The 20,225-nt window shown below is 37.2% G+C and overlaps 1 protein-coding gene across 2 annotated transcripts in view; it reads left to right on the top strand.

Annotated features, from left to right (window-relative positions):
• The window catches only part of LOC143148974 (uncharacterized), a 260,728-nt gene that overhangs the window by 96,279 nt on the left and 144,224 nt on the right, over positions 1-20,225 (top strand). The gene's annotated exons all lie outside the window — the stretch shown is intronic.

The following is a 20,225-nucleotide window of genomic DNA, read 5'->3' as shown; positions in this document are numbered from 1 at the left end:
TAGGATTGTTCATAAGGTGGATCGAAGAACATTGTCGCGAGGATTTGTATATAAAAAATAAGCCTCGAAGGACCCCTAAATTTGTTTTACACAAAGATCATATTGGAAGTTGACAATTTAATCTTAACACTTACTCTAACACACTATCACCTTTTTCCAAATTGGAGCTGTTTGTAAGGAACATAATAAAAGTAGCATTAATGCATTTGAACAATTTGCACAATTTAAAAACGCCAAATTTGATAAATATAAAATATATAGTTAAGTATCTCGTTGAGAAGAAACTAAACCGCGTCAGCTTGTAGTGCATATTTCGATTTTTTTCATTGAAAACAAGTATTTGGAAAATGAGAACAATCTATAAAATTCAAAAACGTCGAATTGAATAAACACGAAGTATACAAGTTCAAATGTGTTTAATATTAACAAAATATTGTAGGGACGAGTTTTGCCCGAGCGAATCGCGTGAAGCTTCGATTGAGTGAGCGACTGTTTCGGTAAATCGATAGTTCATTGAAACCCTCTGCGAAAGACAAGAGATGAGTTGTAATGTAACCAGCGACCGATACGGACGTGAGTCGACCGGTATCGAGAAAAAGTTTAAAAAGAGTTTTCGAGAAAACGTGTGCATGTGTTCCGCGGTGCGAGCGGGTTTAACTTTTCTTTTTGTACGCGTCGTGACCTTGCGCAGACCCTATATTTCCATCTGTAATCCACAGGGAATATATTATTATAATCGAGGAATAGGCATATTTTCCTATACATATATTTTACTCTACAATATTAATACCAATATTGCACACTTTGACCGAGTAAAATTTCACGTTTCAAAAGTACAGAGATTTCCATCTGCGAAAATAGGAATTTCCTGCTTCGTAACTGAAAACCCTGAAAACGGTTTCAGGTACACGCCAGATTGCCGCGTAAGATCACGACTCTCTCGGTGTGCTTCGAGGAAACATTTCTCGTTGTTACCGTTCAGTTTCATCGGGGGAGCAGCATTTTTCGGAAAAGCTGGCCCTTAACGACCACCGGCACCAAGAATTAATGGCGGTGGGTGTGTTGAACAGGGGTGATTAAGCGTTGCATAAGAATGCAGAGCTGGCGCATAATAATCCCGAACGATGCTTCATTGCGGCAATAAATGTCTCACGGGGTGTCGTCCCTGGCATCGTCGCTGTCGTGGAACTGAAAGGAAAAGGCGGGTAAATTGAAATTACCCCCGTATCCGTGGCCTGGAGACACGACGAAAAGGTGCACGGAACGGAGAGATAACCCCGTGACTTCCGTTGGCGCGCGGATCGAAATTTCTACCCTCCAGGCCGATGGTAAATCTCTGTAAACAAGGAATTGCGGCCGCGGAAGTCATGTAGCCGATTTATTACGGTCCCAGACGCCCGGTGAATTCTTTTTCTAGGTCGTGGTTAGATCACCACCACCGGCTGGTCAGCGGCAAATTTCGTTCAATGTCGTGACGTTGATGGATATATCGGGATCCTGGAGATGTTTCTTATCTTCCATGAATTTGCTCCCGCAAGTAAATCCCGTTCGAGCGATATCCAAAGCGGAATAATTTATCGCGACAAGTTGAGATTTGTTCGAGAACGTTGAAAAGAAGCATTCGACAAACTTCCATCTCGCGAGTTTGTTTCATATACACGGCAAGCATTACTCGGTGTTAGCGGGGAAATTTACCATTATGGATGTGCTGAAGTTTTTCGAGTTTACTCCGGTAATAGTAAACTTTGCACGAAGTAAATTTCAGGGGAAGCGTTCTTTATTCGTTCCACTTTATTCCGGTTGTTCCTTTTACATAGCGGCGAATCGCGCGGTTCACACGGGGCATACCTCTTGTTCGGTTAACAATAAAAAGCCTGCTACGGTCTTCGGTTCGAATCGAGGGTCATTGTTTAATTATCACGGACGTTAATTATTGTGTTTCTTTCCGTAAAGAGGGAAGATCTTGAAATAATTTCATTTTGTGATCAGAAACATTAAAAGTGTACATGTAGTACCAAGAGGTAGTGATTAAGGTTTTTGAAAGGTGTTTCGGTAAGAGAAATTTCTGCACCCGAGTTACATTCTATAGCTGAAATGGTGCAAGGAGAGTATGCTCCTATAGTTTTTAAACTCAAGTGATAAATGTGTTAATAAAATTAAATGTTTAAACCACATTTTTTCTACACTCAAACCTTTTTTCCGCGCCTCTAAGGAAAACATTGCTGGAAAGTATCCTTGTCGATAATAGAAATAAGTAGAAATTAATAAAGCTGTTTTAAACGAGTATTTTTATTTGAAACTTCTCAGAAAGAAATAATATAAAATCATATAACCTATAGAGTAAAACAATAAAAATTGTAACCTCGATAAGATAATTCAGGGTGAATAAACACTAACATGTACATTAATTTATGTTATCAAAAATTGGAATGAAAATGAAAAAAGAATAAAAATATAAGTAGAAATAGATAACATACGATCCATTCAAATTAATCACATCCCTACCGAGTTTTTTTTTCAACGGATCTATTAATTGCAACATTTTCTTATTTTACTTTTTAAATATATAAGGCAGCTGTGAAACTATTTAAAAATTTCTTCTTTGAATTTTATATTCCAATGTGTTTAAAACATAGTTTACTCTCCACTGTTTCAGTCACTAAGCATAATTTCGTTTATTTATTTGTCCATTATACTACCTGTATTAACTAGGGCGCACCCATTATGTGATTAATTCATACATATAAAAAGTACGCAGTATGAATAATAGTATACAATGTGATTCGTGTCCACAAACTACTGTTATGTCGAGCTAAAATTATTTAAGCACAATTTTCATCGGACCAAATTTACAATAACGTTTTAATTTACAATAATTCATTCCTATTGGAACTTTTAACAAGCAATTCACCATGAAATGAATAACGGATGCTAACTTGGTAGTGACAGAAATAATTATCTGAATATTCCGAGGAGAAATATAATAGGTTGCTCGATAAGTTTTGTCGTTCGATAAGAAATGGAGCTATTAAGTTCGTCGTTTTATTTTCCTAAAGATGGTACAACTGTTTGACGAACACCTGTAAAGTTTCATGTAGATCTGTCGACTCATTCGTATATTTACAGTTGTTCAAAGTTCACGTGTCATAGTACTTTTTTACAATGGAAAAATGACAAAACTTATTGCACAACCTACTATGTTCCTCGTAGGTAAATTCTATCAAGGATGAATTCGTATTTATTACAACTTTCCATGTCATCCACGTGCACAAACCTTATATCGTTCTCTAACGCCAAACGATCAATCTCAACGAAATTTCCCTTTGTCAATTAAAATTTAATTTCTACACCGAACTCGATTATCGCTCCCCCTTTTAGCAGCGCTTAACTCGGTCCCCCGAGTCTAGGGTGTCTGAGAACATCTTAATTACGTAATAAAGAATTTTACGAAACTTGACACACATCACGATTAAACGTTGCGAAACGTGAGCCGACGATAACGAAATACTTAATTCGAAATTGTAGATTTCGAGGCGCGCAGAGTGTTCAACGAACTTTTCTAATAAAACCGTGTTACAGTATCGTGGACAAGGAGCAGCGGGTCGCGAAAATCACGGTGCTGATTTATAACCCAGAATCTTTTCCATCGCAAAAAGAATATTCGCGGTACGAGGCTGGCAAATAGACGGCTGGCGGGTGGGTTTTTGTAAAACGATTTACAGACTGCACTCGGGTAGATAAAGGTTTGCACTCCGATATAATTTCGCAGAGAACGATGGAGAATTACATTCCACGTGCAAATGAAACGTAACGAAGAGAGGCTGTTTTGTTTGCAAACCCGTTAAAAATATCCGGGTGGAGATTGCCCGAAAGATTTCTGGACAAAGTCAGGAACGTTAAGTTCGCATCGTTTCTTATAAAATTATCGAATTTTTCAAACTGGTTTTAGCCTTCGAGTAACCATCGATACGAAATTATGGCAGATCGTTGAATCGCTCGAGTGTCTCTCTTGGATTTCGAGCTATAAAAGAATCGGTGCACGACAGTTTAAATGATTCCGGAGAATGAACGCTACGAGCCTAATATTTTCTCTGTCATTTTTATTTCGTTCGAAGTTAGCCTAGAGAGACTGTAGACATTTTTGTTGCGAAACGTAGCTGCAGCAGCGATCTCATTTTCATTATGGTAAAAATGTACTTTTAGGAGAAATATAAATCGAGGTCTCTTTGGTACGATTTAACGAACTCTCGACCAGTCTCGGATGAGCAAAGTGTTGCGAACAAATTATCAACGACGGGTCGAATATGGCAGCGGAGTGAGCGTGACAGACTGGAACGAGTTGCGCACCGGGAACGTTAATTTGAAATGTTTTGAACGCCAACTTGCGAGCAACTAACGAATTTGCGGCGGGCAGGACAGGTGAACACGATAAGTTACGTCCAATTAATACAATTACCGGAGATTGTTATGACGAAAACCAAGTTCGGGCCATGTGAATGTCGCGATGCAATGAACATCGGCCGACGTATTTTCGCGATAACTCAAACTTGTTTAATTGATGTACAATTACCGTTCGCGTGTATCCATGGTGTGTACAGTTGATGGAATTTTTATGCTTCGCTACTCAAAGAAATTGAACCAATTATACTCGTTTAATGAATGCCAAAATTGCAATTTACGCGGAGAGCTGGTGTTAATTGCAATGAATCTTTTGACTACCGGTGCTAATGAAATTAAAAACTAGCAATTGGTACTCGTTGCTCGGTTAAAACAGCGTGTAACGTAATAACAGATACCTATTATTTTCTTTTAAAAGTTTTTTTTTTTTCTTCATTTAATCCTTTTTTACTTTTAACAGAAGTTTCGTTATAGAACCGTATTGCAGTGAACTTCTTTGAAGAGTATATAATTTTGTATTCGTAATATATTTATACTTATCAAGCTTTAACAGAGAATGATTGATGACTTCTTAACAGAATTATAAATAATTCGTAACACGAGCAATGTTAAAATAGACGCGCAAAACATTATTTTCCACGAAATATCGCTGAGCCTCTATGAAATATCATCTAATCTGCCTGCAAAACGAATATACGTCGGTGAATATTTCAACTCGGCCAATAACTATTTATTAATCATTATTTAGATATTCGTTTCTAAATAGTTTTTTAATAATTCAGTGTAGGTAATTATTAATTCATTATGTTTATGTGGTAATACATGTCACACGTTCTGAAATTCCATATATATATTAATTCCATATACATTATAATTTATAAACTGTCTGGACTACTTTATAGATAATTATAGATCCTTAATATTGAAATTTTAAACGTGTAGACAAATTTCTGTCTTATTAATAAGCTACTTATATATAGAAAATCTTCAAAAACAAAAGAAATGATTAATATATACATATATATGCATTTATAAATCGACACTAATTAATATTTATATATGTAAATAATTATTAACTATTAATTTATACCGACTGCTGATTATTTATTTAATTTTACTGCGCGAATTAGGTGCTTGTTTTTCTGTACGTCGCTTTCATTCCATAAATCTGAATAAAGAGTTGTTCTCGAAAAAATAAATACAAATGTTAAATCAGAAATTGAATAAAGCGTTCAGCATTTTGTAGGGAAAAGTAAATACGAAATTTACGTTACAATATTAAATATTTAATAACCGATGCATTAAAATTTATTTTCTAATAAAACAGATTCCAATATTTCGCTTTTTCGCGAATTGTCAGGGGGAAGCATTTCTATTGTTTTCTGTGTCCCGTACTATTTGCCGCTGGTTTATTCTGTCCATTGAACTCACCTTTTTATTTCCATCTCTTCGTTTCAGTTTGATGTATGTACACTGATATCGATTGGTCTAGGCTCGAAGGGAGGAAAGCAATCGCCTTAAAAGTGTATACTCGAATGTACATACCGATCCATTCACATCGCACTTTTGAAACTAATGCGGATTCGTGTATTTGATATCGTGTAAATAGGGAGTTGCATCTGTCAGGGAGCGATTTTAATTGTTCGTCGGTGACACGACTTCGAAGCTTTTAATCAAGCGAGAGTGGAATAAAATTCATACGGATGATAGCTTATTACCGTGGATCATCGAGAAGATAAATGCATAATTAATTAATTCAGGTTACCGTGGTTGACTGCATAACTTTATTATTTTGGAACTGTGTCGCGACGAGGTTATTTTGGTTGTCAAACAATTTTCTAACAAAAATAAATTGTACACGTTGAGATGGTGCAATGCGACGATGTATATTCTTCTATTTACTAATTTGCAGTAAAAGTATCAGAATAATCTGCGATGATAGTTCATTTCTAAAGGTTAGTTTTATGTAGCGTCAATTTTCCAGCTACTAAATAAATTAACCGGGTACCAATATTAATTACCGTTACTGCGTTAATAAAGTGGATCGAGAGAATATTTAAATCATTTTACACGATGTACCAGATCGGATATAATAAAAGGTATTGTATAAAATTTCTGAAACAAGAAAAATGCAATTTGCCTTTATCGTTTAAATTGTTTATTTGGTCGTTCGCCAGATTCATCAGATCGGCTATTTACTGTATTAAATTTTAATTTTTAAATTCGAATAAAATTTATTTTCAAACATGAATTTACCGATTGTACGTATGTTTCTTTCTCTACGAAAATGAAAGTCTGAAAAGTTATTTAATTTTAGTATTGATCGATTCATCGAGTTATACATAGTCGAAGACCAAGTTTCTATATAACATTTTCAAGTAAAATATAAAATTCCCGCAATAGGGGTTCACCGATCTTTTTACACAGATTTGCAAATCATTCTCCGAATACGAACTACCGATGTTACGAAGAAAGATCATTAATAAAACATTTCGAAAATTTTCGTTACGATTTGAAAGTTTCTTTCGAAGTCTGTTTAAAGACAATTCTTCGGCTCATCGATCCCTTGAAATTTTCCTAATAATCGTTCCTTGCGAATGAGCTCGACGCGTTTCTTTTTTTTTCAATCAGTTTAAAGAGATCGTGGTCCCGCTAGATCACCCTTAAAATCGCGCGTCTTGCTCTCGGGTTTCCTTCGGGAGTAGTCTTTGGACTGTTCCTTTATCGTTGGTTTTTTCATCGGAATTACAAACAATCGACTCCGAGTATGCTTTTTAATCCGGACCCGATAAAATAATCGAGTGTGCTTCTCCGTCTTTTTTTTCCTACCCTTTACCCGGTCGGTGCGTCTTTAAGTCGATGAGACCAGAGGAATCCTCACCCTCCTCGATGCCCTTCTTTATCCCTCTACTCGTTGCAGTTCAACCCTCTGTGCACTCTTTCCTCGTCGCTCTCGCGGGATCGTTGCCAGCGATGCTCGACCTTCGTCTCTTTTTAAAACAATTGAGCCTCGTAAACAACGTCATTCCCAGGCCTTTGTTTTGGCCGGCCATCTTGCCGCTTTGAAGAGAAGGAACAACCGAAGTCGCGAACTCGTTCTCTCTTCCACGTGACAACGTTTATCTTTACCACGAGTTGTTTCAAGTTCGTTGGGAATATTTGGTTTTTCTTCTTAGAAATGGCGGCAAGACTTCATGGAAGCCGTATTTGTGACAGAGCTACATACCTGAAACGGTGTTATTATTAAGAAGCATTTAGAAGGGTGTTGAGAAGCAAGACGAGGGGTTGTTATTGAACCGAGCCTGATTCTCGAATTTTTCTGTATTTGAATATTCGAACCTCGACTAATCGAATACTCGACTACTCGAATAGTTGTTTAGTCGCATACTCGACTAGACGAACGTTTAATTAGTCGGATACTTGACTATAAATCTACTTAACTATTGACTGTTATAATAGTTGACTATTCAAATACATTGATATTCCGAGATTTTGAGCACTGATCAAGTATCGAGAGATTTCACATTCAATGGACGTATTTTTCTCTTTTCGAATACAATAAACTACTCATCAATATATTTTCATTTATCCTTTGTGGTCTCTGCATATTGATTTTCCATTCGACCATTAATGCTTTAAATTCTGCGTTCAATATGCTTCACAATTTACAAAACCATCTCTTTGGAAACGAATAAAGGAATGTTGAACATATTTTTCCCATTAAAAACAAAACATTTTACGAAAGAGGGCTTGAAAATTGTTTAGGCAGACGAAGAACCACCACAGAAAATAATAAAATATGTATTGATACTTAATAATTGTAAAGAAATTGTTTTATATTGCCTTTTCTAAAAAAAATAAATACCCTTGCATTATTTGTAAAATAGTTTGACATTTCGACAGTCTTGATATGTATTTGAATAGGGGGTTGTATGTTATAAATCTGGTTCTTTAAGTTCATCCTACTTTTTCAAACTTTTTAATTGTTTTATATTGGCCTTTCCAAAAAAATAAATACACTTGCATTACTTATAAAATAGTTTGACATTTCGACATTCTTAATATGTATTTGAATAGGGTGTTGTGTATTATAAATCTAGTTCATTAAGTTCATCCTATTTTTTCGAACTTTATTCTCATTTTTGATATTCGAATATCTAAATAGTAGAATAATGATTCGAGTATCTGTAAAATATTACACGTATTAGGTAATCAGAGACATGTCGATAAAAAATCGAGAGACGGATTTCGGTTACAACAGCAATTCTTGCCTATGTATCGATATATCGACGAGTGGTGAAGTTAACGTCGTCGAACGGTACTTGCATTGTACAATCGGTTTCGGCCACTTTTCTCAAAAATGCCTTCATTCAAAGTTCTTAAAACTTCCACGTTCACGATGCTCGAAATGCGCTTTTCTCGAAGAAGAGTATTTGGTCTTGACAGACGAGGCTTCTTCTCCCGGTACTTGGCAGGCCTGCGATTTCGTCCCCACAATCCACTTCGTTGTGGAAGCTTTCCAGTGCCACCTACTGCTCCTCTTCTCTTTCCTTCCTGTACCTGCGAACTGACGTAAAAAGCCATGGAATCCTATAAAGCTCGAAAGAGTAGGCGGCAGGTCGAAAGCTCTTAGCATGTCGACATCGGTTAGAGTCCGACTTTCTTGTTGGACGTTAAATGGACTCTGACAATTTAAGAGGAGGCTGCATTCGGACGAAACGCAATTATTTGTAACGATACTCGTTCGCGATTATTGGAGCAAGGAAGTTCCTACATGCTTGAGAAAATTGATGTTTTTTCGGGTAAAATAATATTGACGAGTTTCGTCCAACTACTTTTGGAACCAATGGGACGAATCGCCTTAATAAACTTCTTGCGATTCCGATTACATTCGATCGGACAATCTAGGTCGAGGAAAAACATGAGATTTCATTGTTTTCGTTGAAAGTACCCATCATACTTTGACTAACACCGTAAGAAAATACATTGGAAAATATTAATAACGATTTCGTACGCTAAAAATTGCCTTCGATTACCAACTTGAACCGAAAATCAATTTTTCATCGAATTGGGTGATTTTCGGAGCTACCGAACACGTGCAAGTACTTTCATTTGGACTAACGTAGACTATACTACATTTGAGTAAAATAGAGTGGAAAGTTTCTTAAATTTGTGAAGTGTGAATACAATAATACGATATCAAAATGTAAAGGAGGAATGTGAAGCAAGTATTAAATAATTACGTTAAAAAGTAAAAGAAGAAAATAGAAACTCCTTAATATTCACTTATACTCTGTACTTCTTACAATTTAAAAAGAAAGAAGTCTAATAGACGCGCTGTTCTACCGTGAATTACTTCGTAACCGAACGTAATATAAATTACTTTATTCCCTCCGAAATCTTTCATCCATGATGATCCCCAGCATGTAAAATAAATCGTTCTTTGAATATCACCTTGGAAACTTCGAGAGAAATCTCCACACCCCAAGATGTCCCCTTTGATGTTTGACGATCGCTCGACGAACAGTTCAGAATTAATATTTTCCAGCCCCTCGTACGTAATTTCGAGCTGGAACATCGCTGAAAGCGGAGAAGACATTAAGTCGAAGGGCGAGGAGCAGAATCGAGGGTGGAAAGCAAGCGATAATGGCGGTTATGGGACCGGGGTGCTTCTGAGATCCCACTTTCGAAAACGCGCCACGCAGAGTGACGAGAAGGCATGGAGACGCGAAAACGCTCGATGAATACTTAACGTCCTCTCCGATGTCCCTAAAGAACCGCGTGATAAAAAGACTTTTCATCCTTGGAAGCGTCCTTTCCACGACTCGCACAGAAGAATAAGAAACCATTTTTCGCGGTTAGTCATCGGAGATCATATTGTCGGGTGCAACATTAATGTCGCGTCTTAATGTTAGAATTTCGATGGTACGTTGGGAAGTAATTTTTTTTTATCGTATTAACAGCCATCTTGGATCGACGGTGCTAAGATTCGTTTGAGAACAATTTTTCCGCAATAAATATCCAAGCACTTACATTATTAATTCAAAGTTCCGATACCTCGACTGTATTTTCTCGCTTCTTAATTTTGTATTACGTAAAAGAGGTTCGAAATAACTCCTGCAAATTGTCTATTGGTTGCACTCAATGATTATTATTCACCGGATCTATGAAGAATTCCTTTACAGTAGAGTTGACGACTCGTTGATATTTTATCACTGCAAATGAAAAATTGTCTATTGGATGATACACAGCATTTTCGTTCGAACGAGATTTCTGTTCATTGTTCGCACGTGTCTAAGAGAACACGTTGTGCAACACGGTTTCGAAACATTGTTTTACCATTTAATGGAAATTTGTCTCGATTCGCAATGGTATCGATAAGTGAAGTTACTTGTATGTTTTCTAAGAGGAGTACAAGCTTAGACAATTGTTGCACGTAGAAAAGTACCATGTTTCTGTAGAGAGATGAGCAGAATTTGTATCCAATTATAACTTTCAAATAACGAATAAAAGATAGAAACAACTCTTTATTCGTTACTCGTTAAGAAAAAATGAAAAACCGAATTGTGGAATAAAATATATCATAACGAACCAATAAAAGTTTAACTGTCCAATAGAATAACTTGTACAAAAAGACTAGTTTTCTGTATATAACCAAAAAGAACCAATTAGAAGAACGCGTAAAGAAAAGGGTCGAATCAATGTTTTTGTCCAATAAACAATCTTTTATGTATCCATCGTCCACTGATACCAGAAAGTGCAACAAGTATGTAAATTTAATTTTCCTGAAAATTTGATTACTGCATTCCAACGCCTGAATGACTCTAAAAAAAAAAAAAAAGAAACGTAACATTACACGAACGAAACTTACAATAATTGAAAAACTTTATGGAAATAAGAACGTGGTATCTCTATTCGTGATAAAAAATTAAAAAAAACCCGTTTCGTTGTCGAACTTGACGCGCACCTTAATGAATTGCTTGGCGCACCGCGAGACATTTTGAAAGGCCAGACATCCGAGAACTTCGGTTCGATGCAACTGCTCGGGCACTGTTTACTTATTGGAGCGTCGAATGGTTGCAACTTGGCACTCAACATCGGATGCAATTCGCTAAAGGACGATTCGTAATTGCGTCTGGAAAATTACAAAAATTTCGTAGCACCAGCGGTTTCTAAGGAGTATCGGTTAAAATATTACCGAAAGCACGAGCACCGATAAAGTGGGAACAACATTATTTGGTCAGAAACCACCGGGGTAATTCCACGCATAATCGACCGTGGCCAGTCGTCTCTGTTAGAGCGTCAATTTCCTAAAAATACAATTCTACGGAAGAGAATGTCACGCTCTTCCAGCAAAAACTGAAATTTCACCGACGCCTTTGTGGGATCGGTGAATGCTAAAGTCTCGAGAAACTCCGATGACGACGGTTTGAAGTGGTGGCACCGTGAGAGGGGAAGTGGTTGAATAGCGAAGAAGGCGCCAGGAGAACAACAAACCGCCACGAGACCGCGACGGCTGACGCTCCGCTCTAATGGCACCACTCAAGATGCAATATCGCTGCATGAATATTATATAGCATCCGCACGACCACCATCTGCCAGATACTCGCGTCTTTACAGCCACCTTAGACCGTCGTATCGTGCCGGTAGTCTGCCAAGGCAACTCGCGGACGAATACACGTATTTCCGCGTCCGTGGTTCGGCTACCACCGTGCACGTGCATGTTCACCACGGCGTGTGCAACAACCGAGACTCCACTTACGTTCGAAAGCTATGATTATTTCAAGGTGCACTCACAAAAATTGGCTAGCCTCCTGGCTAGGTAGCCTCCACGGGATCGTTCATGCGCTACCCTTTTCGGTGTTTCCGTTGCGTTGCGCCTTTTCCAAACGTCGTTCTTGAAAGAGCCCCTAGCCTCTTTGATGCCAGATTGCCGGAACTTGGCTTAAAGAGCTCGCTTCCCTGTTAATGTTGAATGCAGCGACGAGTATTGGGATTTTGCCGATTCCCTTTCCTCTTAGTCGACGCTGATACGGTCGATCCGATCGGGTGTGTGTGTGTGTGTGTGTGTGTGTCACTGGGCAAAAAATTTCGGGCACATCGAAATCTATCGTTTTCCTATCCTCTTGCAGAAATTAAGGTACACCTTCGTTTGTTCAAACGAGTTTCTTTCTACGCGCAGTCTTTGAAGCGATGTTGTTGCAGCGTGCACACGGTTTGCGCGAGTTTTTGAAATACGCTAGTTTATGACAGGATTAGTTCGGTGCACCTAACCGACGATCAGTGGCTCCGATTACCATGCGGTTTTTAATTTTCCAAACTAGTCATTACGGTCTACAGTGACCATAATTTGGGTTAGGTCAGCGATTGTTATTTTCGGACAGCTGCAAAACATCTGTAAAGCAATCAAGAACCTTTTACCAAGCATTGAATTTTTGTTAATAATTTTTCCAGGAACTCCTGGTCCATATCGAGAAGGACAATTTATTACTGAATGTTTCCCTTTCTTCTACGCAAAACCAAGCCAATCACGCACAACCATGTTCACTTCTCCTATGAACTGGTTTACCAATAGGAAAACACGTCGAACTGCATGTAATTAGTACACAAAAAGAATAGATACTTTGTATCAAACGTTTCGTGATAATACACCTTCTGTTTGATAAAATATCCCTGCTTGTGGTATTTTTATGAAACGACGATTTTGTCGTCGGGAACTTTTTAAAAACTGTTAACGTTGAACAGGTATTTTAGAATTCGAGTAATAAAAGTTTTATGGGAACAGTTACTCCGGAACTTTTATTGGAAAATGTTTCGCGAAATAAACAATATTACCGTACCATATTTGCAGTGCACCGGTACTAGTTTCGCAATATTACATAACATAATTAATAGTTTCGTAAAATTTTGAGCAGAAAAGAGTATTGTCGGAAAGTAACAAATAACTCTACAACTTAATCGAAGCGAAATATACAGAAATTTGTTTTCAATATGTACATGTATAAATCGTATTTTAAATATTCCATTTGTATTCAGTAACGTTCTTGCTAAACAAGAATTTCATTAAATTTTGTACAAACCCCGCTCGAATTACAATTTTCATTTCGAAAAGGTTTTACATGTCTGTTCTCATCAGAATTTACGACGTGAAAAATATTTTAAAACACGTTTCATTAAAATTGTCTAAATGGAGCTTATTAAAAAAGTTCCGTAATTGTTTCGATCCATGGTGGAAATTAATTCTGATCGTAACAAAATGGTATGAAACTGACAACTCGTTAATGGATAATAGTTACATCAAATTGCGATTTAAAACATCGAGTGGTTGCGCTCGTAATTGAAAATTATCGAGAATCTCTCCAAACAGTTCTCTTTCTCTTCAAGGATTATGTTGAGTAGCTCAATCGCATGTATAGTTACTAAACACCGTATATGTCGTTCTAGAAAGTGGAATACCTAGTGATTTTGAAGGATTTGAGTCGAAAGACGAGCAGGCGCCGAAGTCAAATAGGATACAAACGTCGAGATTGAAACATTAATGATGAGTAAATACGTAAAGAGGTAGACGCACGTGGATTGATGAATAAATAGATAGATGTACGTCCAAACACATGGCTAGAGATGCCAGATCCCTGAGCCAACAGCTACGGGAGGGATCTATCGAATTTCTGCGAAAGCTTCCGGGAAACGACATAAATATTAAATTCTATCCGTTTTTCGGGGCGTGGCAGTCTCGTCGGCTTCGGTCGCAAAAAAATATTTCCAAGCGCTGAAAACATTCTCAGGATGAACCGATGCGTTCTTTGTGTCGCGAGTAATTTTAAATTTTTCCACGTGCAACAGACATGTTTTTCATTCGCGTTTAATCCCGTTACGTCGCTTCCCGTAAAATAGGAAGTAATTTCAACTGTCGTTTGTCACAGTTTGCACTCGTTTGGAAGAATTCAGACCGTGTAACAACAAGATTGGTTAGGTTTAAAATAAATTTGCTCTATTTGAAATTCGATTCGATTTTGTAGGTGATTCGACAGAGACGAGAGTAAAATTAAGGAGGGAAGGTTAAACGGAAATTTTAAACCGGTAATGCTATCAATCCCGTTTAACGTTTTACTCTTATTGTTAGTCGGTATAATGATATTTCGGTCACATATTTGGTATTGTGGGATCATTCGTGAGCCATTACTGTTTCGTATGAATAGCAATGAGTATCGATGGTTTGAATAATTTTTCATATAACATTGATTACAAATATAAGAAAATTAAGACTATGGCATTGTTGAATGAAGGAAGAATCAACAACTGAAACAGTGATACCAACTACTAGTTAAGGGGAGACATGCCTAGCCACCGTTGAGTAGATCCAAAGAAAACTACTACATGTTGTAAAGTTCAGATTATAATATCTAGTTTATTATAATATGCAGGGATCTCGCGTGTCTAGTAGTATAGTAATTGTATATATGAGAATATAAAGTTCGAAGAAATGCGTATACAGTGATATGTCTTGATGTAAACGACGACAGTGTCGTGTGGTCTTTCTGACTCTGGATTTGGAACTCGACTAAAAAGAAAAACCAAAAAGAAAACGGCCAAACCATTGACCGCGTGGCGGACGACCCTTCCGTGCCAATACGGAGACAGTTCTTAAAACTGACATCGACATCTGGCTGTCGACATCGACATTTTATACTTTCATCCCAGCGGTACAAGATAACAGTACACGAAAAGTTTTTTCGAAAATATACGATTTCCTATTTTTCTTATTGATCGTATTAATATTGTTACCAATACCTTTCATCGTTAACAGTAAATAATTCATCGAAAAAACTTACTTCTATTTCCAACCGCTTTCCAGACAACACCGGGGCTCGAAACTTTGAAAGTTCGTTTCACCCGTCAAATTAAAATTTTCGCGGCTACCAGAAATACGATATCGCTTGTATCGCGTCGCTCCGCAAATCTGCAGTATCGCTAAAATCCACCTGGAACATTTGGATGTCCCGCACCTCGACAAACGAGCATTCACCATTGAGAAGTCATCCACGCGCGCGCGTCACTCGCTCGAGAACGCTTCGTCTTCGCCCCGCGATGCGATTTCCCTCGCGCAGGAATTTCTTTCCAATACCACGCGCACCGGGAGCGGAATTTTTTAACAATTTTCGAGGACCCGACGGTTTACGCGGAATGGTCTCTTCTCGGCTCATTAACTGTGAATCAGCGGAACGTAACACGACCCGAAAGAGAAGAAAACAAAAAAGAAACGTCGCGGCGGTGGAAAAAGAAAAGAACGAGCGGGATAAGCGCGAGAAGAGTAGGGTTGGGAAAAGAGGATGCACCGGCGGGAAAGGGAGAGAAAATTTCGGGACACGAAGTTATCAGCTGGAGGCGCGGAAGGGGTAATAGTCTGTAAAGGTACGGGGCTGGGTAGGGGGGAGGGGCACGGAGATTGTAAAATCGATGAGGTTCTTTCACGCCCGTTGCGAGCCAGGTTCATCGAGAATCTGACGTTTTCTGTTTTTCCCGATGCCTGGTGCAACCACGCCTACGCTCGAGTCCTCGTTCTTTCGACTGGTGAGCTTAAAACAGGACAAATTCACCTTGCTTACCCTCGATGGATGAGGGCTGGGGAAGCTATTTCACCCTTTAAAGCGAGCTGTCTGCAGTTGGTATATACATAGACGCTCGAAGACGCTCCGGGCGCCTTCGGAACTCTCCGACTGGAGAAGTTGTGCCCCCCTACCCCTTCATCTTGCCCCCCCCTGCACTGTGCCAACAATCGTGCCACCATCGTCCTCGTTCGAGACGCGGAACTTTTCGTATCTCCGTCGAGCCTCGTGTTTTGCCGCTTCTCGTTCCTCTCGTCGTTGTTTTCGCTGGGAGAATTTTTTTGAAAGCGCCGCGGTGATTCGGGGTAATGGTTCGCCAGTGGTGAATTTATTGGTGGCCGCACAGAAGCTTTCTGATTTGTTCCTGAGGGGATTTAGGAAGCTGTTCTCGCGCGAACTAGCGTTGTGCTACTCGGTGCTCTACTATGTTCGCTAATATTCTAATTACGTAGTTTGGAACAATTACGAAGTCGACTGTTTCGAGGTAGTTAATATTCTGAAGTCTGATCGCATTATCAGCTAATGTTTAATGTAAAGGCTTTTGCTTTCTGTATTCGTTTCTTTTTTCAAAATTTTGCGAGAGTTTTGAAGGATTTGTGTGGTTTCAGACAGAAAAGTTTCGAAATTGAATCGTTTGTACATTCCTGTTTCTTACATGAAACAATGTTTTATATATCACGGTATGGGAACGAGATAAGAGCGGGTATTAGGATTTATATTGCTAGATTAATTTTCACCATTTCTTCTTTTTTCGTACATCTGTATAATCGTAAACACGTAACGAAAAACACAGATATTACACGAATTTTGCAAAATAATTTCGCTTCCTTGTTCTTGTCAAGTAATGATTAATCCACGTGCTCGAAATACATTTTTATACGTTTAACTATTTTATACATATGTCTTAATCCATATTAATCCTTACTTCAGCTATGTTTATTATTATTATATTTTCTTTTCTATTCTTCTGTATATAATAAAAATTGGAAAGCTTTGGGATATCCAATAAGCTTTAACATATAACGCAAAGCAAATTTTTTTATAATATTTTAACTTACTTTTGGCGTTTTTCCTGTTTCACTAAAACGAGTATAAGTTTTCATTAAATATGAGAATTTCTCAATTTTCTAACGAAAAATCGCGTAACTTTTTATTAACAAAAATACAACAGTTGTCTCTTCATGGGCCAGGGAACAAGAGAATTGGCTGATTAGCTCACCAAGGGAGAAACGCTATTGTTTACGAGCATGACGTAAATAAGAATTAAAAAGTTTTTATCCTTTCATTCAGTCAGGAATTTTCATGCGATTCTGCGCTACTTAAATATGTCTCAGGTATTCTTTGTTTCTACATTCAGCTTTCGTTCGTTTCTCGTATTATTTCAATGTGCTTCTTTCTACAACAATTTTCTGCAACAATAATTACGCTTTCATACCACCAAGAAAACATTCTTCTTCGTATCCATATTTACTTCTATGATATTATTCTCTTAAAGTACAGTAAAAAATTCTCTGCTTTAAATTTTAGCTGAGATATGAATTTTGTTCATTCAATGCTGTATATTTTTCAATCTTTGACTTATTTTATTCAATTTTATTATTTTGAAATCTTCAATTTCGCGATAATCACATTTACGCACAATAAGAATCTTTTTCATCATTTAGTTTAAAATGGCATCAAAAAAAATTATCGTGCCAATCGTAGATATAATTTTTTTGTACATATCGTATTCAACAATCCATTATTTCGACAAAATCGGTTAATCATACTTCAAAAATTTCTTATAGTTTGAAAAAATGTGGATAAATATATGTATAAAATTTGAAATTGACTTGGTCAATAGTGATTTCAAAAAGTAATCTCAAATGTCACTAGGTTCTTAGACCTCCGAACAATATTCCTTAATGAATTTTTCAGTGTACAATATGTAATTTGAAAAATCTGGAATATTAAAGTAAAGAAAATTTAACGAGGAAAACAGTTAAATGGACGCGTTGAGAATGTTGCTCGACGATTTACGATCTTTCGACGCGAACAGATAGGACGTTAAGAGAGTGGTTCACTTGTACCGTACCCTGTGTGACTTTCTTGGAGTAGTTGCAAAACAATCCTACAGAAAGAAGAGAGCAGGAAATTTTCTTTTGTAACCTTATATTTCTTCGTCAGTTTCACCTCTCGAGACGTGAGAGATGAAAGATGACAATTCGGATTGTACTTTGTAACTGTGGTAGTACATTGGAGAAAGTATTAAGTATTGTAGGTGAAGAAAATATTTTTCGCTTCCCCTGTAGCTAGGTATTTCTCTTTTTCCTCGTTGTAACTCTTTATATTGCACTTCCTTCTGTGGAATAGGGAGATCTCCTTTCGAAAACTTAAGGGCGAGGAGCTTTGTACAGGAATCTTCTGCTTCTTGCTCAGCCTCTTCTTCGTAAGCTTGCGGATCTGCATGATAAATTAGATGCTGCATGGTTACTGGAGAGTTCTTCCTAACTTTTTATCCTATTTCAGATTGTGCTCGAGGTAGCTATATTACCTCATTTTATGCACAAATCCATCGAACCGTTGCAACATTATCGAGTCATTATACTAACGTAAAATCGTTTCCATCGACAATACTTGTTGCTAAAAATTAACGTATTTCATAAAGGAATATTAAAATTAAATATTGCTTGTATAACGAGAGACGTAATTTATTTTCCAATCAATTCGTATAATTTTTTTAGTGTACATTTTTTTTCTTCAATTCAGATTACTTTAAGTATCAATGTTTAGTAAGAAAATTCATACATCTTAACATTGTATTAAATTATAAACGTAGCAATTGGAAGTAGACTAATATTAGTTATATCTATCGAAGAATAGAATTATTCAAATGGGTAGTTAGATTATTATTCGTATTATTGTTCAGATTATTGTACAGAATATTATATGGGTGTCAAAAAAGACAATTGTTACTTTAATTTATCATTATTCAAATATACGTGATCATATGTGTAATGATTACGACACATCGATACATAACGGTAGTATTTAATAAAAAATCAACAGAATTATATAAATTTTTGTTTACATCTAATAAATTTGAACAAACATATTAATCATCGCGTTTCAAGGTGCCACGCCTATACACGTATGGCATATAATTGAATAATTATAACTTAAATTAACGATTCTCTTCTTTCATGTATTAATCTTCTTCCAATTAATATCTATATTTTCACTCTATAATAATGTTCAAATATTTTTATCATTCTCACTGAAGACGACCCAAAAATTTATATCGAATGCACTTTGAATTCTAAAAGAAAATTGAAGTCAAAATCATTACTTGTATCGATTAAATGCAAACTAATTTATTCGATAGAGAATCCAGTCGAATTCTTCTCTACATATTAACATTTACAGATTCCTGTTTAAGTTCTTAAAATGACCAATGTACACTGAAAAGGTGCGCATCTGTCACAATTTCTTATCAATTCCTCTTACTAAAGCAGTAAAAGAGCTCGTGCGAGCACAAATCGTTAATCGATCCATCACTGTAAGGATACATCTACAATGTGTCTATAGGAATAGATGTTTTCGATTATTGGTAGTTTGAAGACTCGGTGATCGTCTTCGTAATAAGTTTACGTTCGATACACGGCTTCGGAGGGTCGCGAAGCGCGATATTCATATTTATTTATGAGGAATGTACGCGGCCCTATTGATTTTTCAACGTTAACGGTGTCGGCTCGTTATTCGAGCACCACCCTTTCACCCTTTCATACCGTTCCACCATCGAACAAAGCAAACCGAGCGCTGCCGGCAGAAGTCCAAAACGATGATGATCGGTTTCATACCGCGGAACACGGTTCAAATACGAAATTAGTCGGCGTGGATTGCGCCCTGGATCGTTACAACGCAAAAAAAAAAAAAATCATGTTTCGCGTGGACGCGACACATATTTTTGAACATACCAACGCGACCTGTTGAGTGACACGATATTAAAAGCTCTCGCGAAAGAAGATGGAATTGAAAAAAAAAAAAAAAGAAAAAACGAAATCACGAGCCGTTTCGATTTAAATTCGAACGCACAGAAATTGCCTCATTTCAATGACTCTTTCAACTCCTGTTCCAAATTACGTTTTCCTGGTGTTATGAAAAATCCAAGAAGAAATATTTCCTCTTGCAATTGAAAAATTATTGCTTTTATCCGCGTTCCTATTATTTCGTGTTCGTCGT

The sequence above is a fragment of the Ptiloglossa arizonensis genome, chromosome 7, assembly GCF_051014685.1.
Source record: "Ptiloglossa arizonensis isolate GNS036 chromosome 7, iyPtiAriz1_principal, whole genome shotgun sequence".
Classification (NCBI taxonomy): domain Eukaryota; kingdom Metazoa; phylum Arthropoda; class Insecta; order Hymenoptera; family Colletidae; genus Ptiloglossa; species Ptiloglossa arizonensis.
Note: the sequence above shows the minus strand (reverse complement) of the source record. Positions and strands in the feature narration are given on the sequence as shown.